The sequence below is a fragment of the Oryza sativa genome, chromosome 12 (genome assembly GCF_034140825.1).
Source record: "Oryza sativa Japonica Group chromosome 12, ASM3414082v1".
Lineage (NCBI taxonomy): Eukaryota > Viridiplantae > Streptophyta > Magnoliopsida > Poales > Poaceae > Oryza > Oryza sativa.
The window spans coordinates 9,859,079-9,873,644 of NC_089046.1; the positions used below are offsets into that span (position 1 = coordinate 9,859,079).

Consider the following 14,566-nt stretch of genomic DNA (forward strand, 5'->3'; position numbering starts at 1 on the left):
GGCACAATGTGGATAATCTCCAAGTAATTAAACAGTGGAGTAGATCTCTTAATAGTGGGCAAGTTATACTTGCTACCTAAAACACGGTCTCCAGGCAAATATATTCTGGTGAATAGGACTCCACTACCTTGTGCTCAACCAAAATTCAAATAATCTCATTTTTCAAAACATATTCTCGGAAAATAACACATGTGGGTAATCATCGTGAGATGTAGACCTCTGTGAGATGGGCGAGGTGCTCGCTGCCTAGGTTATGACTAGTGCGGCCAATTTGTAGGACTCCATCGGGTAAACATCTCAAAATGTAGACCACTTGATGATGGGCAAGATACTCGCTGCCTAAGTTATGGTCGATATGACCAAAGTATAGGGCTCCATTGACATGTGATTAATTTCCGAGTCAAAGTGTGAAGTGGAACATGCATTAAATCCTCCATTAATTATGTTGTACATAATTAAGAGAATTTGCTAAATCAAAATACAAAATTTATAGAATTTTGTAAATTAATAAAGCGAGAAAGTAGAGCGTGTCTTGAAATAATATGCAAAAGGCATGTTATTAAGACAACAAAAAAATTTAGTGAAACAGGGTATTTGAATAAACACCTATGTTAATTAACACATAACATAAGTGGTCTATAGGGCCATTACATAATAATGTGAAGAACTGATGAACTGTTTCCACTAAATTACATAAAACATAGGGACTAAAATGTAATTACTGCTGAAAGTAAATGAAAAACTAAAAATTAAATGGTAAATTGGGTGGTGGGCCGAAATCTAAAGGATTCGGCCCACCACCGTGTGGCACTAGGCCGGCAGGCAGGGGGCGGTGGGCCGGCCCATCCGGCCCGCAGCAGAGGGGCATGGGGTGGGGCGTCGGGGAGGGGGGTGTTAGGGTTAACCCTAACTGCCCCCACAATTTCACCGCCGCCGCCGCCGCCCTTTTCGCTGCACACGCCGCCGCCCACCGCCGTCATTTCGTCGCTGACCGCCGCCAGTTCGCCGCTATCGACGCCGCCGTGAGGCACCACCGACGCCGCCGAGGTGCGCCGTTGACGCCGTTGAGGTGCGCCGCCTATTCCACCGCTGGGGGGCGCCGCCGACGCCGCCGCGGGGGCGCTGCCGACGCCACCGCCGCCGATTCCACCGCCGTCTCCACCTTCAGTGATAGCGCCGCCGCTACCCCCTCCATTTCCGCTGCCGCCTTGCTTCCACCGCCACCTCCCACCGCCACCGTCCACTATCCGCCGCCGCCGCGTCCCTCTCGTCGGCCGGCGGCATGCCGGCCGGCTTTAGGCCGACGGTCCCGACTCCTCATCGGAGTTGGAGACCGGCCAGACCCTAACACCGTTCCCCCCCCATGCCATTGGGTACCATGCGGCTCGGGGAGCCATGGGGAACGGCAATGAATGTATGGCGGAGGCCGGGACGGCGTGCAGCGGCGGCTCCGACGTGGCCACGAGTTGGAGACGGTGTAAAGAGAGGCGGCTCCCCCGTGCGCGCCGCCATGGTTCCGGTACGACCAAATCCTGGTGGCACGGGAGTGGGGGAGCGTCGAAAGCTTGGCGTCGGCTGCGACGTTGATAGAGGTGAGGAAGGAGCGGTTGGTGGTGATGGAGCGGCGACGAACGGGGCCGGCAGCGACTCCATCTCCAGTGAGAGATCACACGGCTTGCCAGGCAGTGTCACCACCGCCGTCCATCCATGGTGGGCACAGTACTGTACCCCCTGCACAAGGATCCGGCGAGGTGCTTCGGCAACCGGAGGCGGAGGAGGAGGTGCGACAAGGACAGGCGGGGGAACCACAACTGGAGTTGCAGTCACACGGCGGCGAGGGTAGTGGCGGCGGCCACAACCCTAGCCCTGCCTCCGCGGGATCCCCAACGCGTCCTCCTCATCGATCGACGAAGAAGATAGCGAAGCTGGCGTGCGCGCTGATGGCGAGGGAGGCCGAGAACGGCATCCATGATCCAATGAAAGGTAGGCATCGTACCTTCCGTTGTTTTTCTATTCGCTTTTCCTGTAGATCAAAAAGTGATGTTCTTCCTTCTTAAACTTCGCGAACTCCTTCGCGAGAGCGAAAGTGCTGATAACGTATTGTGAATAGAATTGATTGAGCGAGAGAGAGAATTGAACACAAGAATGTAGAGGGAATGAATGAGCAGATTTCTTTATTGATCAATGCGGTACAATTTATAGATGGAGAAGGGGTGGCAACCGGAGACACGATGGTTGGGAACCATTGCATCTGTTGCCAAGAAGCGCCTAGGGAAGAGGCACGGTTGCCTTCGGTTGCGATCCATCCTTTTATATGGATGAGATCACCCTGTTGTTTCATAACACGTACATTACATATATACATCCATCCACGTACAGGTACTTAGTGGGGCCCAGTTTTAGCGGTGGATTTTTCTCAAAGATAGATCTAATAGTTTTAAATAATGGGTCCACCGGATTTAATGAATTTTTTTATTTATTAGAATGCCATGTGGCGGCATAGGAGCGTTCGTAGGAGGACACATGTCGGCTTAAGAGCGTTTGTAGGAAGTTCAGTGGACTTTTAAGTATATAATAACTAGGAAGGTAGCCCGCGCGAATGCGCGAGCATGCGTCGTATGCTAAATTTGAGACACTAAAAGCGAAATATTAACCGGAGAATATATACCTCGATTTCTTCAGAAATTGTTTTTTTGGCATTACTTGCTTTTATAATCATTAACCTATTAGCTTTATATTATATCATATCTAAGTAATATCTATAAGCAATTATTTATAATCTTCTTCATCATTTGAAAAGAAGGTAGATTTATTTTCTTTAGAAAATATGTGCAATAACTAATTTGTTCAAGTACACTTATAATCACATTAGTGAGGTACATGACATACATCAACAATTATGCCTAACATCTTCAACTCTAAGAAAAGTATATCATGAGTAGTTAATTTGTTGCCAAAACTATTTGGTATAGAAAAAACATACCTATTGACCAATATACTCGTGATAGATTAAGGGGTAATATTATAGCAGGATCATTAGCTGGAAATACCAAATAGTTTTGAAAATGTAGAGAATCTTAATCCCACACAAACTAAAATTAAATCAAATTTACTTGGAAAAACACAACTAAATTCTATTGTTTTATTTTTTAGACAAGTAGATTTAAAGTAGTATTGTATATTTGTCAGGTGATATTTGACATCACAAAATATGTTATACAATTATTTGAAAAATTATCATATCATTAATTATTATATGTTGGTTCCATATGTTGTCATGTATTTAGCATTACAATATAATTATTATTAGTCGTTAATAATTCATTTAATTGAAGGAATACGGCAATTAGATGAATTAAAAAAAGATGGACAAGGTCCTCTAGTTGAATTGTGTGTTTTGGAGTAATATATATTTATCTCAAAATTATAGAAAATCCTATTTTCAGATCGTTGATTTTTTCATTGTAGTACTTACATGCGTAAGTTTTTTGGGATTTATCTTTTTATCATCAATATGTTTTTTTCCTTTTTTTGGTGAACAGTAATAAGCTGTATATTTTTTCCCAATAGTTTACTTGTGTACTTTTGGCTTTTTTGGTGAACATTTACAAATTTTCCATTGTATACCCCGTAGATTGGGAGGAACAGATTACCTTTTAAATATATATTATCTAATTAAAATTTTCTATAATTTATTATAGAGTGTTACTGGTGACCTGGGAGTATTTATAGCATCACATGCCTTAGAAGCGTCAACCTGTGCATTGCATGTGCTACAATTATTAATATTAAAAAATATTAGTTATATGTAAAATACATGTTTGTTAAAATTTGTTGAAAGTAAAACATAAATTTTTCTTTGTAAGTCTAAGGAAGTAATAATATTTTTTTACTCCTAATTGAAAAAAAATAAAAAATACATGTCCTGTCCTAATTGTCTTCGGTTGCTGTAGTTTTATTTTATTAATGTCTTGAACTGATATTTTCTATTTCATTAATTTAAAAAGTTCAAAATTAGCAATTAATAAGCACCATGATCCATACTTATGTATCTCAATTTTTTAATTACCTTAATTAATTAAGAAAATTTAAATTAATAAGTACTAACATACTTAAGTACGTTTTGGACTTATAAGCTAAAAAGTCTCAAACATGTGTCTTTTTCCATTGCTTTTCTTAATATTCATAAGCCACTCTTACACTGTTAACTCAAAAGCTAGGTTGAAGTTTTTCTCTCTCTTTTTTTTAGAGTAAAATACACCAGCGGTCCTTAAACTTGTCGGGAGGTTTTATTTAGGTCCACGAACTTACAAAGCGCACATCGAGATCCTTAAACTTGGTTTATTGTATCATCCCGGTCCAAAGACGCGTTTGACCGTGGTCTTGCCTACGTGGCACGTCATGTGATCGATGACATGGATTTTTTTTATTTTTTTCTCCCTTCTTCCTTCTTTTTACACCACTGCGACAACCCCTCCCCTCGTGCCACCTCTCACCACCGAGAAAAAAGAAGGAAGAAAGAGAAAAAAGAAGGGAGAAGGGAGAAAAAAATTAAAAAAATCCATGTCATTGTCCACATGGCGTGCCACGTAGGTAAGACCACAGTCAAACACGGCTTTGGACCGGAATGATACAATAAACCAAGTTTAGGGATCTTGATGTGCACTTTGCAAGTTCGTGGACCTAAGTGAAACCTCATGACAAGTTTAAATACCGCTGGTGTATTTTACTCTTTTTTTTAATTATGCAAAGTCCGTCGGATGCCTTGCTACAGAATTCCTTGCTTTAAACATTTTTTGATTTGTGGATGAGACCACATATAGATCTTCTTAATTGCAAGGAAATAAGAAATACCTACGGTACTGCAGATGCAACGATCATATATCGATCTTCCTTGGTGGCTTGGTCTAAATGAACTTTTAGATTTGTGTATTCTCAACCCTTCAAATTTACAGGGTCCAATGATATTAGATTAGAAATAACTTAAAAACATAGAAACTAATGTTGATTATTTTTTGAAAAAAAAACAATGCGATCGTGAAGCTTGCTCTATATGTGCAGATATCTTCAGATATCTTAATGAGGAAGCATCGCCATATACCTGTGTCAATGGTAATGCAGATATAGTACTGGGTGCAGATACCCTAATGAGTACCAAGTGCTTGATCGATGCATGATAATCTCTGTCCAAGGCTCCAAAGGCATTCCGGTTTACGCTGGCAGTGATCTCGGCAAAGACAGCAATAATAAGGATTCTTTGATTTCCTCGTAAAAGAAGCACATATGGAATTGGTAGCTTTACTAAAGTTTACAACCGAATTCGATTCTGTAGCATGAAAATAGGAGATCAGAGCGCATCTAGGATTTTGTTAGATTTTGGAGGCTGGTATGCGGAAGGGGAAGGAGGTGGATAGGACCGGTGTTTATAAATTATTAGAGTGTCACGTGGTGGTTTAGGAGTGTGTGTAGGAGGCCATGTGACAGCTTAGGAGTGTTTATAGGGTGTTTCATGGACTTCTAGTGTATAATAGATAGATTGAAAGATATGGTAGAGTTCTAGGATTTAATTGTATAAGAATTTCGGGACCTACTGAATTGCATAGGATTTAATAGTTATAGGATTGTACAATATTTCTTGTTTTCCCAGTGCAGCCGCACCGCTAGCCCCCTCAGGGGCGGCCCTGTCATTTATCAACTCAAATAGGAAATATGCAATAAAGGTTTGGGAGCCTCTTACTAGATCGTGCCATCCCACATCGAGCGCTCTCCTCTTCTTGCGCCCTCCAGGATTTGCTTTCCGACTGAGCCACGCCATCCCACAGCTGAAAGCACATGTCCACACGACGCATACTAACTCCGACGCGCTCCCACATGAACAAGCGTTAGAGCCTACCGTACAAGCACACACGATCCCCATACACACAGACATCAAGTGCCACGAAGAAACACATAGGAGAATGGGTGCGGCGCTAGCTAGGATTAACTCAACAGGACCACATAATAAATGTTTAGCTAGCTTGCACTTTGTCTGAATTCCTGAAGAACACTGCAAAATTAAGGGCGATCGTAGGTCAGTTGCTATGATCAAAATGCAACAAACAAGCATACATGTAAAGCCCAGCAGATTGATGGTCTTATACGAGAGGATGAACCAATACCTGGGTTCCAGCGCTTCTGATTTCCAACTGTGATCAGTGGCTACTGAATATGGTGCTCTTCAACTCCACATCCATCTGTACTGTCTTTTAGCTGCTCCTCTTCATCTTCCTTTACCATTCGATCTTGCAAGTATCTCCGCAATACGAGAGTGGGACGGCGGGTGTGGATGCTGATCACGTTCCTGATGGTAGCTTCCACTGCTTTCACGTCCGTTATAGTGGCATTGGTACAGCAAAGATAGAAGGTGAGATGCTGGAGGCTGGAAAGGTGCACATAGCTTTGCTCGAGCCCAAGGTTTGATGCTGCTTCCCGTGCATACAAACTAAAACAAAGCCTCTGGAGTTTTGGGCATAGCTCCAGGTTCAAACAACAACCAATGCAGGCGACTGTTGTCGAAAATAAACTCCTTTAGACATGGAAATCCACTACAGCCTACAGTGAGTCCATCCCCCAGGCCTCGGGACAAGAATACTTCAAGATAGAGAAGCTTGGGTATGCCCAAGGAGGACGACCACTTTCTGATCAATGCTTGTAATATTCCAGAGACGAAGAGAGGCAAGATTACAAAGGGAGACCATCCGATCCGAAAATTTAGATATTCCATTGCCATCAATAAAAAGCTCTTTGAGATCTGGAGCACTACTGCAACATGAATCCATCAATGTATCTGAAAACTCAGGAGAACAAGTAACATGTAATGATCGAAGGCTATTTTTACCCAACTCATTGAGAGTGAAGTAAAAGGCTTCCTTGTACCTCTGGAACCTTGCTACATCACCTCCAAAATCATAAATTCCAGGACAAAGTATGCGCAGCTGCCTTAATCTGGTTAGCCAACAGAGAGCTCTTGTAAACATTTTATGCTGTACCGAATGCTATTAAGATATAGCACCTCCAAAGCTTGCAAAACTCCAATTTCATCTGGCAATCTCATTGGGTAATTAAAATTTAGGCGCTGTAGTTTTTGCAGTCTACAAACACTTGACGGAATGTTTATTTCGTCGACATCTCCTGCATGAATAGTTAGTGTTTCTAGTTGCTGCAGCCGTCCAATATCCTTGGGCAGCTCGGTAACATTTACACCAAAAACCTTCAGATACTTCAACTGCAAAAGGTATGTTAGGCTGTTAATATGCTAGCTATCCAGGTTCCTACACCGATACAGATCCAATACCCGCAGAGCATGGCATTTCTTAAATTGTGGTATTTGTTTCGGTTTAGGATTCTCAAAGAAGAGCAGCGAACGAACTTGTGAACAGTTGTTCGTAATCTTCTTGACTATTCTATTATCTGTGCCATTGGATGGGAACCAGGTCCTCCGAATCTTCTTGAAAGAACTCCAATGCTGTTGTTCATCCACTATTGCGACGAAATTTTGTCCAGTCGATAGGCTTATGATAAGATCAAGCACAATATCATGAACTCGGCAATACTTGGCGCTGCCATCATACTGGATACTAACTGGTTGGATCAAGCTTCTATTTATAAGCTCATTAAAGTAGTTCTCTCCTACTTGCTCCTGTGTTTGATTCTTCACTTCAACGATGAATCCTTCAGCTATCCATCTCCATATAAGGTCTTGTCTATCAATTTAATAATCCTCTGGATACATTTTTTTTTAGATAATGGAATATAATCCCGGCCTTTACTCAAAGAGCTACAGCCAATCCACTGGATACATGCTTAGATACAACGGATATTTTTTCGGGGGATAAGGAAGATCATAATAACTGAGCATTAATATTTTCCTCACTCGAGCCTCTGAGTTTAGTGAAGCACCAATAGTATCATGCACTTGCACCCACTGGTCCTCTGAATCGGATTTGGTTGCTAGCAAGCTAGCTATGGAGATTATAGCTAATGGTAAACCACGACATTTCGATATGATGGCATGAGAGATGTCTTCCAGGTGAGGCGGGCAGCAATTCTCAGAATTAAAAGCTCTCCGGTAAAATAATCTCTGTGATTCTTGCTCTGCTAGTGGCTGCATGCTGTGAAGATAGCCTTCAGATGTGGTACGGCTACACGCTTTAGCTACGGCAGCGTTTCTTGTTGTTGTTATGATTATACTGCCCAAATTATTCTCTGGGAAAGCACAACTGACCACCTTCCACGCACCTATGTCCCAAATATCATCAACAACAATGAGGTACGTGAGTACAATTAAATTTATGATCCGGTCATCATACTTTCGCATCAATGTGGATGAATGATCATACATAAAAGCTAGTTACCACTCATGTAGCTAGAATATTACAATTAAGAGTGCAAAGTGTTTTATTGGGTTTGTTCTAGTTCTAGATACAACCATATCTGTCTGTACGTTTCGGATTTGCTATATATCTTGCGACAGAAAATTGAAGTTGGAAACTTCCAAATTTGAGCATCTTTTCCATCCTTAAAGGCCTGTTTGGTTGGGGAGAGTTTTTAGGATGGATTGGGAATTTAGAGGGATGAGGCTATTAAGTGTTTTATTTTGTTGGGAGACATGACAATTTTGGTGGGATGGGGATGGAGAATTGAGAAAGAAACTCCTTTCTTTTCAATACCTGGGTAGGGACAGGTAATTGGGAGGGAATTCCTCCTTTACTTTTTCTAAGCAAATCTCAGCCATCCATTTTTATTAATGACCTAATCTCCAACTAAACTCTCTTTAAATTTCCATCACCGCTACCAAACAAGATATTAGGATTAAAAATCAAATTCTCATCTTAATCTCATCATCAATTTTCTCGTGTAAACTCCCAATCCCCTTCCCTCGAGTTACCAAACAAGCCGTAAGAAGATAACATGAGGTACGAGGTACCATGAGGTATCAATCTTATCTAACCGTTGGTTTAACAGGGGTAGGATCGTCTAATGAAAATGAGGTGCCCGTGCTAATGACCGCCCACTCGGCCAATAGGGAGTTCGTCTGTGCCGCCCACTTCTTCGGCGCATCGAAGCTTCCCCGGCGCCGCCGCATCGAGCCTGTTTTCCCGCCACGGCGCCATCGCATCGACCCCGGCGCGGCTGCCGCCGCAACAAGGCCGCCGTGGCCACCGTGGCATCGAGGCCACCGCGGGCGCCGCCACATCCAGCCCGCCGCCCCGCCGTGGGCGCTGCCGCATCCAGCCTCATCGAGACAGCCGCGGCCCTCGTCTCATCGAGGGCGCTGTGCCTGCCGCCGTCCCGAGCCGGCGGCGTCCGCTGTCGCATCGAGCCGGCCGCGCCTCCCGTCGCATACAGGCCGCCGCCTGCAGCCGCATCCAGTCGCACAGTGCCGCATCCGCAGCCCCATATACCGCTGACAGTACTAATTTTGAGGACCAGCCGCAGGTAATTTGATTTGTGCTGCATCTGATAATGTGTGGTAGATTAGGAAGCTCTAGTTTTTATGATTGACAGCAATGCTTGAAGTAATCAAGGTGGTCCTTTTTTTGGGCAGGTTCATTGCGCCGTGTAAAATGGAAGCAGTTGGTAGCAGTATTGAGGAGGAAGAGTATGCTCTACTATTATGGGCATGAAATTTCCTAGTGAGTATCATGGTTTTCAATTCTACAATCAGTATGCTAGAGAGAGAGGATTTAGGAAGGAGGTATATATGGACAGTTCTAACAGAACTAGGGAGCCACGGGCATTATCTCGCTGTGGTTGCAAAGCTCAATTTGAGATAAAACATGATGAGGAAAAAGGAAATTGGTATGTCGTTAGGTTTGAATCGAATCATAACCATCCGTTGTGTAAAGCTGATCAAGTGCCATTTTTGCGCTCACATCGTAGAATAACTCCTGCAGCACAGGCTAAGATGGTGGAATTGAGAGATGTTGGTTTGCATCAGCATCAAGTGATGGATATAATGGAGAGAGACCATGGTGGTTATGAGGCTACTGGTTTTACTTCCAGGGACATGTACAATTTTTTTGTGAAGCTGAAGAAGAAACATATTAAAGGTGGAGATGCTGACCATGCTATTAATATTGAGTATTGCTGTTCCTGTAATGAGATGGTTTTATAACCTCGTTGGTTTGATTTGGTTCCTGTAAGGAGATGCTTAGATAACCTCTTTGGAAACCTTGTTTTTCCTGTAAGAGTGCCTTGATGACCTTGATGATTCCTATAAGAGGAGTACCTTGATGACCTTGATGATTTTGTTCTTTCATTTACTGTGATGATGTGGTGTGAGCAGAAATTATTACAGTGCGCACGCAAGTAGCTCTGTTTGTTTGCAAACACATATCAGCAAGTACCTTGATGACCTTGATGATTCCTGTAAGAGTAATACCTTGATGACTTTGATGATTTTGTTCTTTCATTTACTGTGATGATGTGGTGTGAGTAGGAATTATTACAGTGCGCACGCAAGTAGCTCTGTTAAATTGCAAACACAGATCATCAAGTACCTCTGTATTAGTTATGCAACTGAACATGCCTGTCATCACTAACTTTGCTTTTCGGTATGTAAAAGGATCTGTTTGAGCATGTAAAAGTTATGCAGTCCATAATGACTGTCTGAAGTGAGCATAACATTCCATTGTTGTGATCATCTTTGCAAAATTCTCAGGTCCATCACAAAATGCACACAAACAGGTGGCGCATAGTAATAGACACACATACAGGGGCATCAGTTTTGCAATCCAGTGCACTAGAATTGACTGATAGATATTTTACATCGGATTAACATAGCATACATTACACATGGTGCACTATAATGGACTGATAAGTCTTAACTGATAACCTAGGCAAAGTGCATAGCATCCATTACATATGGTGCAGCTAGAACAAACAGCATAATACTACATATGGCAGGAAACAACTTAATACTAGATTTCGCCTAATACCACATTAGGGGGGAGGGGGCACATAGATGTTGTTCATCCTTCACAGTTGTTGAGGAGCTCAAGGCTAAGAGTAAGCTCAGCATCGTTCTCACTGAACATGAAGACACAAACATCACATAGCTCGAATAATTTGTCTCCAACCAACTTATTCCATCCAGTTGTGAAGGTTGCTTGCTTATCTTTCGATTTCATTAGTCTCATCGGGTAGGAAACAGTTGATCCGACCACAGTCACAAGCAAATCTTCAATTGGAAGGTGTTCGTTTATGTACTGCTCGCTAAATGGTATGGAGAAGGCCTGAAAAATAAATACATGACAGTTACACTCAGGACAAGTACGGCTGAAGAAATGCAAAAGCGGTGGAATTAAAAGGTCAAACACACCATTTTTCCCTTTTTCAGATTAGTCTTATGTATCTCATACACATACAGTGAAATCTTAGGCAAATTGCTTGCTGCAATGCAGGCAAGTTGGTACTGCATCTTGTGTGTTAAAACAATGTATCTGGATCAAAATGTATTGAAATTTTTCTTTCAAAATATGTCTTTCAAGCTATTCTGTATGATTTCTGTTTCCCTAATTTCAATCCAACTGTAAGATTTTTGTTTCCCTAATTTCAATCCATCATCACCCATCCAAAATATACTGCCCAAACATTGAATAAAAACCACAAATTGCAACGAATAACACAAACCTTTTCGATCGGTCTCCATCCTCTCTCTGCATGTTCTGCCACACCAAGTCGGGATTTTGGACTATTTGCCATCCTCCTGAATGGCGTATTCCCAAATGCCATCTTCCCAAATAACTTTGATGATTTGCCATCCGGGTCCACTGATTTGTTTCTATTTTACCACTATTCACCTCAAACTCAGCAAATTGAGTAGAAAATGACCTCACTACCCCTCCCATTTCTCCTTTCCCTTCTTCCTTCTTGCTCTCAGGCATTAGTGATGTGGCGGAGCAGTCTTCGGCGTCTTCTGCGGCGGTGGCATCGCTCATGCTGCTGCTACCCTACAAGAGGTTCAACAGCCCATACATCACACAAAATCGAGCCTGACACCACCCGTCCTGTGCCGATGATCGATCTCGCCAGTGGAGTGGCACCCGCGCACATGGATAGACACCCAGAGAAACTTCTGGAACACAGCTGCCATTAGTGCCAACCGGATGCGCATCCCTGTCCACCACGAGTCGAGCCAAAGAAATAATGTCGGCTATGAAGCGACTCGACAAACTTGATGGCTGGTGGTGCATTAACTGAACAGGTCAGTAATTGAAGCCGGTGAGCATGATCTCCCCAAGGTAGCACATGAATAGGACGTCTACGGGACAGCTTTCCTACGCTGACGTCGGCGTCGTTGTCCTTCTGATGGCCGTGGCAGCTCCATTCATCGGTGAACCTTTCTGACACGCATGTCATGTTGTACTCGGAGGTAATGAGCGGGATGTTGGCGAGGTTGAATGCCTTGGAATGAGGGAATTGGCAATGCACAGGATGCCACGAGAAGGCCAGTCAGCTGAACACGCCGGTGTTGCGTATGGAAGGAAGAAGAAAGAAGGAAGTGGATAGATATGAGGGGCAATCAACTCATTTTCTACTCAATTTGCTGAGTTGGTGGTGAAAAGTGGCAAATTAGAAACAAAACAGTAGACCGAATGGTAAATCGTCAAAGTCATTTGGGAAGATGGCATTTGGGAATACGCCATTCAAGAGGATGGCAAATAGTCCAAAATCCCCACCAAGTCCGAATCGCTGCCGCAAACATCGCCGACCTCACGACGAATGGCCGCTACAACCATCGCCGAGTTCTCCGGCGAATGGCATCCTGCCAATGCCCCGCCGTCGCATCGAGGCTGCCTCGCACCAAGGCCGCCGTGCCCGTCGTCACAGCAAGGCCGCCGCGCCCGTCGTCGCATCAAGGCCGCCGCGCCCGCCGTCGCCCCAAGGCCGCCTCGCCCGCTGTCGCCCCAAGGCCGCCTTGCTTGCCGTCGCCGATGAAACTCCGATAGCCGGCCTTCCGCCGTTCAACTCGACCAATCCGCCTTGCCGTTCAACACCGCTGTACGGTTCCCTCGCCGATTTAGGGTTAAGCTTTCCCCCTCACACGATAACAGATGACGCACGCGAAATTACAAAGTTACCCTCCCACCCACGGTACCGCGTCAAACAGAAGGAGCGGTACCATGAGGTACCGACGAATCCTGTCCATTAGATGAAGCCAGATCAACGGTCATGATTTGGTACTGCATAGCCTCAAGGACAGTAAAAAAGCTCTCCAAATTTAATTTGTGCTGTCAGATAGGCGTTAAGATTCACGATTCACGTGTGGGGGAGGAAATGAAAATGTATCCGCGCATGGGATGAGGATCGACTCATCAACCGAAGCTAGTGGTTGTGCTAGATCGTGATTTTATTTGTAATATATTAGACCTATTTCTGTATTTGAAGAGAAAAAAAACTATGTTTGAAATCTCTATTCGCTGTTATGTTCCACAAAAATTAGAAAACATAAAAATTTGTGTAACTTTTATCTTTCAGGAATCCTCGAAGATGACTGATGAGGTTCTGCTCATCTTCAGATACATCTCCATTGCTCCCAAGTCCTTTAAGCATATCAACCAAGACCTTCCTTATATTAGGGGTACGTGAAATAGACACAAAAGTTATACACTTAAAATCCCCTTGTATTGTCTTGTACAATTCATTAGCTAGAGTTGTCTTTCCAAGACCACCCAACCAACAATCGAAACCACTTTGCGTTGTTCTGATGACCAATCTTTGTGCATGATCCACTTAACGATCTTCTCCCTTGGACCATCAATCCCTACGAGCCTCTCCACCTCCTCATACAATGCCAGCAGACGGGGATCAATTTCCACCATACTTGGCTCGGAGATGAAATCATCGATCTGATACCGCTTGCGACGTTGGTCCTCCTCCATAACCCGATTCTTCAGTTCTTGGATACACTCTGTGATCTGGTGTTTTCCCCATAGCTTCTTTATCTTGCTTCCTATCTTGCGAACAAAGTTGGCATTGGCATCGCCACAACTCAACTTGTGGATGAAGAGGTCGATGCAATCCTCAATATCATAAGCTAGCTCGAGCATGTTGTTCCTCCACTCCATGGTCGGCCCATCAAGCTTGTCCTCCTTGTTCGATAGATGCTCAAGCAAGACACTGATGCTGCTGAGCTCATTCCTCAAAAAGATGATATCCTTCTTCACACTTTTGAGCAGCTTGTACTCTCCCTCGATCAAGGAGGAAAGCTTGGTTAGAAGGGGATTCAGCACCCCAACTGAAGCACTCACGATTGCTCCTGCCATCTCTAGCTCCGTTCCTCTCCCACACACACAGTAGCAGCTATCTCAATTGCTGTTATGCTAATGAGAGACTAATCCAACCATTTGACTTTAAGGTGTAGTCTTCACCTGTGCACAGTGGTTGTCGCACCATTTGATTCCTTTCAAGTTTAATAGGCTATTGATTATTTCCTCATGATCCACACCCTGACAAGTGACAGGGTTCTTAATTAACTGACTACAGAGCTCGAGTCTCGCACATGACCACGTGATCTAACATG

General features: G+C 43.6%; 2 long non-coding RNA genes and 2 pseudogenes across 3 annotated transcripts; 2 read left to right on the forward strand and 2 right to left on the reverse strand.

Annotated features, from left to right (window-relative positions):
* The first annotated feature begins 896 nt into the window (after positions 1 to 896).
* On the forward strand, positions 897 to 5,739 carry LOC136351171 (uncharacterized). The gene is made up of 2 exons (XR_001542108.3): positions 897 to 1,983; positions 5,062 to 5,739. It is a non-coding gene; the product is annotated as an uncharacterized lncRNA (long non-coding RNA).
* Positions 5,740 to 6,259: 520 nt separating this feature from the next.
* Positions 6,260 to 7,840, reverse strand: LOC136354526 (disease resistance protein RGA5-like; annotated as a pseudogene).
* A 1,231-nt stretch (positions 7,841 to 9,071) lies between these two features.
* LOC107279780 (uncharacterized) lies at positions 9,072 to 10,290 on the forward strand. Of its 2 annotated transcripts, none has more exons than XR_001542107.3 (3): positions 9,072 to 9,477; positions 9,587 to 9,840; positions 9,922 to 10,290. It is a non-coding gene; the product is annotated as an uncharacterized lncRNA (long non-coding RNA). The 2 variants fall into 2 exon arrangements; XR_001542106.3 differs by having other exon boundaries at positions 9,936 to 10,290.
* A 722-nt stretch (positions 10,291 to 11,012) lies between these two features.
* On the reverse strand, positions 11,013 to 14,338 carry LOC112937448 (disease resistance protein RGA5-like; annotated as a pseudogene).
* Between the last annotated feature and the right edge of the window lie 228 nt (positions 14,339 to 14,566).